Here is an 11,181-nt window from a genome sequence, read left to right as displayed (position 1 = left end):
TGGGTGACTGATGTGTGCACAGGCCTAGAGGTAGGAGACATCAGACTGCAGAGTGGGAAGGAGGAGAGCAATGGGAGGGACAGGGGCCATGTCCTCCATCACTTGTAAGCCCCATTGAGGAGTTTGGACTTAGATCCTGAGCTTTTCCTGGACTTCAAGCAATGGGGGATACAGTGCGGTTTCCACTGAAGGTCACTGCTCCCATCTTTATGGTCCATCCTTCATCTCTGAGCTCCAATATTAGGGTGATTGTTGATGTCACACTTGCCTCCAGGAACTGACCCTGGATCCCATCTTAGTGTGTGTTTGCTGTCTTTCCCTGCACACAGTTCTTGGATCCCTTCCCTGGTCCTAAAATCCAGGGGAACCCCCCCTTTTTTTTTTTTTTTTTGCCGTGCTGGGGATCGAACCCAGGGACTCGTGCTTGGGAGGCAAGCACTCTACCAACTGAGCTATCTCCCCAGCCCCTTAGCTTTATTTTATGTATTTATTTTTTGCGGTGCTGAGGATTGAACCCAGCGCCTCACACATGCTAGGCAAGCGCTCTACCCCTGAGCCACAGCCCAGCCCCAGGGGACCCTTTTGTCCATGCTTTCAGTCCTTTCTTAGAAGGGGCTCTGCCTGACCTACTGGAGGGCAGTCTCTTTGCTTTAGTCAGCTTTTTCGTTGCTGTGACTAAAAGACCTGACTAGAAAAATCGTAGAGGAGGAAAATTTATTTTGGGGCTCACGGTTTCAGAGGTCTCAGTTCATAGCCGGCTGGCTCCATTTCTCTGCACTCGAGGTGAGGCAGAACATTATAGTGGAAGAGTGTGGCAGAGGAAAGTGACCCACATGATGATCAGGAAGCGGAGAGAGAGAGAGAGAGACTCCACTCACCAGACACAAAATATATACCCACAAAGGCGCGACCCCAACGCCCCCTCCTCCAGCCACAGCCTGCCCGCCTTCAGTTCGCACTGTTATTCCCTCCAGGGGATTAGTTGACTGACTGGGTTAAGGTCGTTTCTCCTCTAATCCTTCTTGCATTGTCTCACAAATGAGCTTTTGTGGGGGACAAAACCATAACACCCTTCCTAATCATCAGAATTGGTTCAGGTGTGTACACACGACCCAGGCCCAGCCCACCCGGGTGACTTCCTGCTTCTCCAGCCCCAGTCATTAGTTTAATATGGACAACTTGGTTTAAAATGAACTCTGCATTCACGAGGAGGAAGAGCTCTTTATTTCTGGTTGACTTGAACCTAGGAAGATGGAGGACGGGAGCTGTTGGTAGCCCTCCTCGTACCCCACGGAGCCCAGGAGTAAAGCTGAGATGAGGAAGAGCAGGATGGCAGTGTGGAAACGCCGCGGGTGACAGCGTCATCTGAGACTTAAATCATGCTTTGCCTAAAGCCAGAAAAAAAAAAAAAAAAAATAGCTGCAATTTTAAGTAATATGACTTGTATTTTGGCTCCACTTTCCTTTTTGCCTAAGCAATTCAGGTTGGATTTTTCTGGCTTTGCAGCCTTAAACGTCCTTATGTAACTGTGAGGGATTTTCCAGCTATAGGTTCTCCTGCTGCGGTTTGCTTAAATGGGGTGCTGACACTGCCTGTTGTCTGTCATTGACACCAAAGGCATTCTGTTTCAGGGGAGGGACTTGAATTCCCTCTTGTTCTGTGCAATTCATCACTGCTAACACGAAGAAATGCTCGGTTCTTCATCTCGTGTGTTTTTTCTAACACATTCCAAACCCTTTGAATTTTCACCTGTTCTGTACTTATTCTGTGAGATGATCATTAGAAAAACAATTCCAGATAATGTTCATAAATTCTATGAGTTTTCCTTGAACAGATGCATCCGAAACAGTACTTTCCCATCCAGAGTAGAAAGATTCAAGCTTGGACAAGTTTTAATCGGTTGAATATTGATCAAATTCAAACCTGTTTTTTTTTTTTTTTTTCCCTAGGAGAAGTTAATTACAAGTCATTGTTGCATTTTATTCCATCCAAAAATGAGTACAGTTCATTACTCACTCCTTTGGTATGAAAATGTGGCTGTCGTGTATATATGTCATTTAAGAATTATTCTGAAACCATCTGCTTAGTCATTGGATCATGTGTACATTCGTTCACTCATTCAGCAAATGTTTGTTGATTGCCTACCCACAAATCTTGGCACCAGGAACACAGGAAATTGTTTATGATCCCCAAACTGTCAATTCCAAGATCTACCTTTAAACAACCTGAATCAGTGGTTGGGGGAGTGGGGCCAGGACTCTGCATTTATACCCAACTTCCTGGGGCATCTGTTCCAGGGGCTTGATTGCCCACACTTTAAGAATAGTGATTTCCAAAGGCCGAATGATCTCACTGATAAGCGGATGATGACACATAATGGGAAGTGGGAGGGGGGCAAGAATGGAGGAAGGAGGGACTGTATAGAGGGAAAAGAGGGGTGGGAGGGGTGGGGGAAGGAAAAAATAACAGAATGAATCAAACATCATTACCGTATGTAAATGTACGATTACGCAAATGGCGTGCTGTTATTCCATGTACAAACAGAAACAACATGTATCCCATTTGTTTACAATAAAAATAAATTAAAAAAAAGAATAATGATTTCACAATATTTTTGCTGTATTGGAAATAGGAACATGTGAGCAAATGAATAAATGCATTACACCAGAGGACAAACCCTCCATGTGCAGAATTAAAGATATTCTACACATGGATATTATGACCCCTGTTTATAATTCTAACTTCATCTTTCATTATGCTTCCAAACAGCCCTTTACTTCAAACACGGAAACTGCCTAGTATCTAGGCTTATACAACTTCCTTTCTCCCTCTGGAATATGGAATGCCCAATCACTTCTGTCTTTTCTCAGAGCATCTGAATTTTAGCCATCACCAAGTGTCTGTCTAGCTAAGTGCTTCTCTGATCTTTAATTGTCATTCAGGAATTGTTAAAATGAGAATTCTGACTCAGCGAGTTTGGACAGGACTTGAGGTTCTGCAATCCTCCAAGCTCCCAGGGGATGGGCCTCACTTGGAGCAGTAAAGCTCCAGCCTATAGTAAGTTCTCTCTTCCCAGAACCCTCTTGCCCTGGTCAGTGTCCAATTCTGTTTCCTGGGATTAGTCACAGTTTCTTTCTCTTCTGAAGGAATTCACATTTACTGTCTACCTAAAAAATGCTCAGTATTTCACAGGCATTATCTCAGTTAATTCTGTCCACCACCCCTGGTTAAATGGTATTATCACCCACATTTTATAGATTAGGAAACAGGTTTTCAGAGATTAGGGACAGTTTAATCAAGATCACACACAATCTTTTTTTAAATTTTAATTTATTTTTATTGTAAACAAATGGGATACATGTTGTTTCTGTTTGTACATGGAGTAACAGCATACCATTTGCATAATCATACATTCACATAGGGTAATGATGTTTGATTCATTCTGTTGTTTTTCCTTCCCACTCACCCCTCCCTCCCCTCTTTATACAGTCCCTCTTTCCTCCATTCTTGCCACAATCTTCTTAAAAGCTCTTGAGGGCATGAGCTTGGTTTTCTATGTCTTTAACTCCAGAACAAGACTAGATGCAGGTGCCTGAACACCATAGGAGTTCAACAGACTCTCAATGAACAGTTGATCCACAGTGAACCCTCCAAATCTAATCCCAGGTGTTTATGATGACTCAGAAAATGCTCAGAATTTCATATTAAGCAAAACAGTTTAGGACAGAAAATGATCATCAGATCATTCGAATTGTGTGAAAAATATATACTGGACAAAAAGATTCAAAAGGACATAAAAGCTAATTCTGCATATAGTGATTATTCTGAGTAGAGAGCGCTGGTAGCATAGGGTTTCTGTTTTTATGCTTCGCTATTTTCATTTATTTTTTTGGAGGGCAATGAGCAGATATTGCTTTTATAACCAACAAAACCAGTAATATAATTAAGTATATTATATTTTAGCAGTGTATTCATACATGCAAGATTTGTCCAGAAAATAACAAAGGCAGCCAAGTCAGGATAGAAAGTGATGAACAGGTGGCCCAGGTAGGGGCAATCACACACATGCATGTGGGGTCAGCTCCTAAGGGGGCATTGCTTTGTAGACACTGACTTACAGTTTTTGTTTTAAAGCTTGGGAATGATATTTGTTCTCTCGTTAAAGTTATTTTCATTCAGGTATAGCACACAGACTGAAAGGTTTTATGTAGCATAACTACTATTAAATGGATTTTAATAAACGGAACACGTTCAGGGCACTCAGAATCCTCCTTGTATTCTTCTCTACCACTCCCCTGAGCCTCTTTGCCTAGCACCACAAGGGTAAACACCCTCCTGACTCCTACCAGCGTGGGTTAATTTACTGTCTTTACTGTGCTAACCGGTACTCAAATGGTCTGCAGTATTTTTTGTGTCATCTGTTTTACGTAGTGTTATGTCCGTTGATTTGTCAATTTTACACATTCCTGTAGAATTTCAATTTTCATGGCTTTATGGTATTCCACTATGAGAATATAATGCTGTTTGTCTTTCCAACTTTTAAAATTCATTCTAATTAGTTATACATGACAGTAGAATGCATTTTGACACATAAATGGAGTATAACTTCTCATTCTTCTGGTTGTACATGATGTAGGATCACATCAGTTATGTAATCATATACACACACAGAGTGGTAATGTCTGATTCATTCCACTGTCCTTTGTACCCCCAAACCCCCTCCCTTCCCTTCACTACCCTCTGCCTAATCCAAAGTACCTCTATTCTTCCCTGGCCACCCTGGCACCCTGCATACCTTATTGTAAATTAGCATCTGCATATCAGAGAAAACAAATGACCTTTGGTTTTGGGGGATTGACTTATTTCACTTAGCATGATATTCTCTAGCTCCATCATTTATGGCAGATGCCATAATTTCATTCTTCTTTAAGGCTGAGTAATAGTCCATTGTGTAAATATACCACATTTTCTTTATCCATTCATCTGTTGAAGGACATCTAGTTTGGTTCCATAGTTCAGCTATTGTGAGTTGAGCTGCTATAAATGTTGACATGGCTGTTTCACTTTCAACTCTTGATGGGCATTTGGATAGTTCTCAAGATTTTGGTTATAATATTCAATACTTTATAAATATTCTAGAATAGATTTTGGTCAATGATATTTATTTTAATATGTACTGACAATTGTTTGAAATAACTTCTTGGGAAGGATTTTGGTGACTATCAGTGTCCTAAAACTTTAAGGATACCGTAAGAATTAAGAGCTCTTGAGATTTTAAGACAGTAGCTCTGGGAAAGACCTGAAATACATATTTCATTTTATTTATTTATTTATGTAGTTAGTTAATTAGTTAGTCAGTTAGTTATTGGTGCCAAGGATTGAACCCAGGGGCATTGAACCACTGAGCCACATCCCCATCCCTTTTTTTTTTTATTTAAAAATATTTTTAAAATTTAGAGACAGGATCTCACTGAATTGCTTAGGACCTTGCAAAGTTGCGGAGGCTGGTTTTGAACTTGCGACCCTCCTGCCTCTGCCTCCCCAGCTGCTGGGATTACAGGCGTGTGCCACTGCGCCTGGCCAAAATCAGTATTTTAACCAAGTGTTCACATCTTGAGACCTACCTTTATTTTTTCCCATATTTTAAACATTAGACACACCTTTATAAAGAGAAAGAATATGAGTCTGAGGGAAGCCACGTTTCTAGTCTTGGTTTTGCACTTACCCATCTGGTCTTGGGGACATTTCTTTGACCTCACTAGGTTCATCCCCTCTCCCCATAAAAATACCTCCCCAGGTTGTCAACCTCTGGTTCAAAGGAAAGAAAATAAGAGGAAATGCAAACAAAAGGCCTTATTGTTTCCACCCAGAGTCCAACTATGCGGCTAAGAAGAGACAATATGGAATTAGCAATAACACCATATGTTTAGGGGATGGACTCAGGGATTTTTCTTCTTTTTATGAAATTGTAAGTGCATAGAGAGCCTCAGGGTTTTCATTCCAGGCTAGCAAGGGCGCCTTTTGGAAAATGAATGGTGCTCAATGATTGGCCATGGTCCACTGAGTTGGCAGATGGTCATTTTCTGGTTGGACAAGAGTTAAGGAAGAAAGCCCAAAGGTAGACTGATTAATTTCCTTTCCTGTTCTCTCACTCCATAACAAGGGATAGTACAGGGATTGACTTATCAGAGTAGCTTAATAAATTCTTACTGATCAGTCAATAAATAACGGAGCCCTCTCCTTCCCAGTATCCTGTCTTCCATCCTGTGAACCTCCTCTTAGGGTTCTGAGTACTTCACGATCTTTCCATCCCCAGAACTTTTGTCTGCTCTGCATCCTTTACCTGAGACTGTTCTCTTCTGTGCCCAGCAAGCACCTACTTCATGCTTATGTATATTTTGGGCTTAAAGTTAAGGATCTCTTCCCAATGGAGGGTTTCCCTGGCGTTTTCGATTCTGAGGGATCTCTGGTCACGTAATCTCTGTTGGACCTCAATGTATTCACTAATGTACCGTTGACTCCTCATAGCTGATTTACCATGAGACTCTCAGCTCCCCAAGGGCAAAGACGAAACTTGTCTTCACTGACTATAGTACTCTCAACTCCAAGACTAGAATGGTCAATAATAAGGGTCTCAGTGTGTGTGTGTGTGTGTTTGGTTTTGTTTCCTCTCTTTAAAAAGCCAAGCAAACAAACAAAAACCAGACCAGACTCTGGGTAACTATTGTTGAAGATCCCCCAAATCATCAGTACTTCAAAATTTCAGCTGGCTCTATGCTTACACATCATGCTAAAAGGACATCTGATCTGTATCCTAAAACTTTAAAGACGCCTTCAGAATTATTTAAAAGCTCCCCAGTGTTTGGGAGATTTTGCTATTTGCTTTTGACACCTCACCATCTTTCTGTTTTCTTTGTGCAATCAGAAGAGAGGAGGCTTCTGTTCGTGTTGATTGCAAAGTGTTCAGAAGGTGTCCTTGCAAGTAAATTTCGCCTTTCATCAGTGTTTCAGAACTCTTCCTCTGAAGAAAAAGGATCAGAACTGGCATGCCACTTAAGGCAGAGCGACTCAAGTTAGGTCAGGAGCTCCCTGACTGAGCCAAGAATACACACGGTTTTGTGTTTGAGTTCAGGATCACTGTTGAGATCACAGCAAGAATGGAAATGATGTTTGGAGGTGGGAGTCAAAGCCAGCCTTGTTTGTTTCGCCTGTGCCATTTCTACTGCCGCCCAGCCTTTGCTCTTTCTGCCAACTGAGGCTTGGCAGAGATGGGACCTATTAGAAAGGGGCCTTGGGTCATCTGTCAGTCATCCATATGCCCATGTGCTTAAAAAAAAAAAAAAGGCCCTTATAGAGTTACATTTCCAAGTTTTTGAGTTTGGAAGAGGCGTTATGTTTATTTCAGAATTTCTTGAGGCATCAAATTTGTGCAAGGCACCGTGGAGGAAAAAGGCCAAAATTGCTGTAACATCCAAAGAGGGCATTTTGGCATTTTGTTGGACCTTGGATGTTTGGGTTGAGAAGGTTTATAAAAGCATCCAGTCTTGAAATTGGAGAATATCATGCTAAGTGAGATAAGCCAATCTCAAAAAAACCAAAGGATGAATGATCTCTCTGATAAGCAGATGATGACACATAATGGGGGGTAGGAGGGGGGCAAGAATGGAGGAAGGAGGGACTGTAAAGAAGAAAAAGAAGGGTGGTAGGGGTAGGGAGGAAGGAAAAAATAACAATGAATCAAACACCATTACCCTATGTAAATGTATGATTACACAAATGGTACGCCTTTACTTCATGTACAACCAGAGAAACAACATGTATCCCATTTATTTACCCAAAAAAAAAAAAATCCAGTCTTGCACTGTCTGCTATGCATCTACCTTCTTTCTTGTTCATTGCCTTAGTGACCAGCTACTCAGACTCTGGAGTTAGATTACTTGAGTTTCAGTCTTAAAATCATTTGCTACTAATGGGCGGGAGTGGTAACTCAGTGGTAGAGCCCTTGCCTAACATGTGCGAGGCACTGGGTTTGATTCTCAGCGTCACATATAAATAAAATAAAGGTCCATTGACAAATAAAAAAAATTAATAAAAATAAATCACTTGCTGCTGAATTTGTGCAATGAGTCAAGGCTTTGCACAGTTCTTAGTCTCATTTTGCACATCTCTAAGAAGGCTATAGTAATGCAAAATATCTTGGGTGTTTGTGAGGATTAAATGAGATAACGAATGTAAATGACTTAAAGGTTATAGCTTGGCATAACTGTAGCAAAGAGGAAATAAAATCCATGTAAGAATAGACAAAGGATGTGAATAGATATTTTTTCCTAAGAAGACATAAAAATAACCCACAGGTATATCCAAATGTGCCCAGTATCACTAATTATCAGGGAAATGCAAATCAAAGCCACAATGATATATCCCCTCACACCTGTTAAGATCAGTTTAATTAAAAATGGAAAGATTTGCCTGGCACAGTGGTGCACACCTGTAATCCCAGCAGCTGGGGAGACTAAGACAGGGGGATGGCAATTTCAAAGCCAGCCTCCTCATCTTAGTGAGGCCCAAGCAACTTAGCAAGACCTTGACACAAGATGGAACATAAAAAGGGTAGGGTTGGGGATATGGCTCAGTGATTAAGTGCCCCTAGGTTCAATCCCTGGCACCAAAAAAAAAAAAAAAAAAAAAAAGTATTGGTAAGCATATACAAAAAAGGACCCCTTATCTGTTGCTTTTGGGAATGCACATTAGTGCAGCCCCTATGGAAAACAGTATGAATGATCCTCAGATTTTTAAAAATCCTGCCTTTCCATTATTGGGCATATATCCAAAGGAATTGACATCGGTATTTTAATGAGATATCTGCATTCCTATATCTGTTGCAACTGCAGCATATTCACAATAAACAACCTAAGTATCTGTTGATGAATTAATTGACAAAACTGTGTGTGTGTGTATGTGTGTGTGTGTGTGTGTGTGTGTGTGTGAGTGACAGAGAGAGAGAGAGAGAGAGAGAGAGAGAGAGAGGAAGGGAGAGGTGAGGGATTGGTTGATTCAGGCTTAAAAAAGAAAGAAATCCTGATATTTATGATAATGGGGGTGAATCTGGAAGGTAAGTTAAGTAAGGCATGGACAAATACTGTATGATTTCACTTATCTATTAGACAAAAAAAAAAAAATAGAACCCACAGAAAAAGAGAATGGAGTGGTGGTTATCAGTTGTTGGTTATGGGGGAATTGGGAGCTGCTGGCCACAAATGAGTAAGTTCTGGACCTCATGCACAGCATGGCGAATACAACAGTAATGTACTGAGTTGTTGAAATTTGCTAGCAAAGTCGATCTGAAGTAGCCTCACTGTGCACCCCCAAAGATACCCAGGTGAGGGGAGAGAGTTTCAATTAGCTATTATGGGAACCATTTTACAGGGTAGGCATGTGCCTACACATCACAATGCATGCCTTGGATATACATGCTTTTTGTCAGTCACATTGAAGTGACTCTGAAAAAATATGTCGGAGGAGAGACTTCTGGAGATAAAGATTCTGGGGAAACGCGGTGATGAGGGTAATGGAGGACATTCCTGGGAAGAGGAAGGAACTTGGGAAAGCCATTGTATTCTTAGAAATGAGGAAAATAAGGTATAAAGGGAAGCACTAGCAGGGGGCATCTGGGTTTTCAGATGTGAATTGGGGACCTCTCAATTTGAAAAAAAAAAAGATGTGACATAGTTGGCATTAAGAACGCTGACTTTTTTAGAAATCGAAGTTCTTTTTCTCACTGTTTTCCTTGTAAATTCCCTCTTATTTTCAGTGTTCTCTCTGTATTCTTTCTTCCTCTACTGTCACCCTCACCCCCAGACTCACCTTTTATCCCCCACTGGTTGGGACAGTATCCCCACGTCTTCCTTCTCAGGTTCCAGGAGTTAATTCTCCACCAGGGCTGTGGGGACTCCGGATCTCACAGCTTCCACCCTGAATCTCTGCATTGCTTTACGTGTTGAGTTTCTAAATCAGATTTTGTTTGGAAAGATGGTGCTGGGACAGGTTAATATTATGGCCTTAAGGCACTAAGTCATACTTCTTTCCTCATTTTTTTATACCATTTCATAAATAGTAAGACAGATTTGAGTAGACTCTTTTCAGATTAATTCATATCTGTGAATTTCAAACTTGTTTTTTTTTTTTCCACAATTGCTGCCTGACTCCCTTAGTTCTCTTTTTCATTATGCTGCTTAGATGGTGCTATTTGACACTCTTTCTTATCAGGGGAATGTGGCAGATTGCTGTTTTGTGATCTTTCTCCAAACTGGATAAGTCGGAATGGCACTTTTGAATCTCACTTTTTTTTTTTTTTTTGGCTGCTGGGGGTTGAATTCAGGGGCACTGTACCACAGAGCTACATCCCCAGACCTATTTTTTAATTATTATTATTGTAAACAAATGGGATACATGTTGTTTCTCTATTTGTACATGGAGTCCAGGCATACCATTTGTGTAACTATACGTTTACATAGGGCAATGATGTTTGATTCATTATTTTTTTCCCTTCCCCCCCACCACTCCCACCCCTTTTCCCTCTATACAGTCCTTCTTTCCTTCATTCTTACCACACTCCTTATCCCTAACCCTAAACCTAACCCTAACCCTAATGCTGACCCATCCCACCCCCCATTATATGTCCTCATCCACTTATCAGCGAGATCATTCGTCCTTTGGTTTTTTGAGATTGGCTTATCTCACTTAGCATGATATTCTCCAATTTCATCCATTTGCCTGCAAATGCCATAATTTTATCATTCTTCATTGCGGAGTAATATTCCATTGTATATATATGCCACAGTTTCTTTATCCATTCATTAATTGAAGGGCATCTAGTTTGGTTCCACAATCTGGCTATTGTGAATTGAGCAGCAATGAACATTGATGTGGCTGTATCTCTGTAGTATGCTGATTTTAAGTCCTTTGGGTATAGGCCAAGGAGTGGGATAGCTGGGTCAAATGGTGTTTCCATTCCAAGCTTTCTGAGGAATCTCCATACTGCTTTCCAGAGTGGCTGCACTAATTTGTAACCCCACCAGCAATGTATGAGTGTTTCTTTCTCACCACATCCTCACCAACACCTATTGTTGCTTGTGTTCTTGATAATCGCCATTCTAATTGGGGTGAGATGAAATCTTAGGG

At 41.0% G+C, this 11,181-nt stretch overlaps 1 non-coding gene across 1 annotated transcript; it reads right to left on the bottom strand.

Moving 5' to 3' along the window:
- Positions 1-390: 390 nt before the first annotated feature.
- On the bottom strand, positions 391-465 carry Trnag-ccc (transfer RNA glycine (anticodon CCC)). Its single transcript has one exon. It is a non-coding gene; the product is annotated as a tRNA-Gly (tRNA).
- Between the last annotated feature and the right edge of the window lie 10,716 nt (positions 466-11,181).

This window comes from Sciurus carolinensis, chromosome 19 (assembly GCF_902686445.1).
Source record: "Sciurus carolinensis chromosome 19, mSciCar1.2, whole genome shotgun sequence".
Lineage (NCBI taxonomy): Eukaryota > Metazoa > Chordata > Mammalia > Rodentia > Sciuridae > Sciurus > Sciurus carolinensis.
Note: the sequence above shows the minus strand (reverse complement) of the source record. Positions and strands in the feature narration are given on the sequence as shown.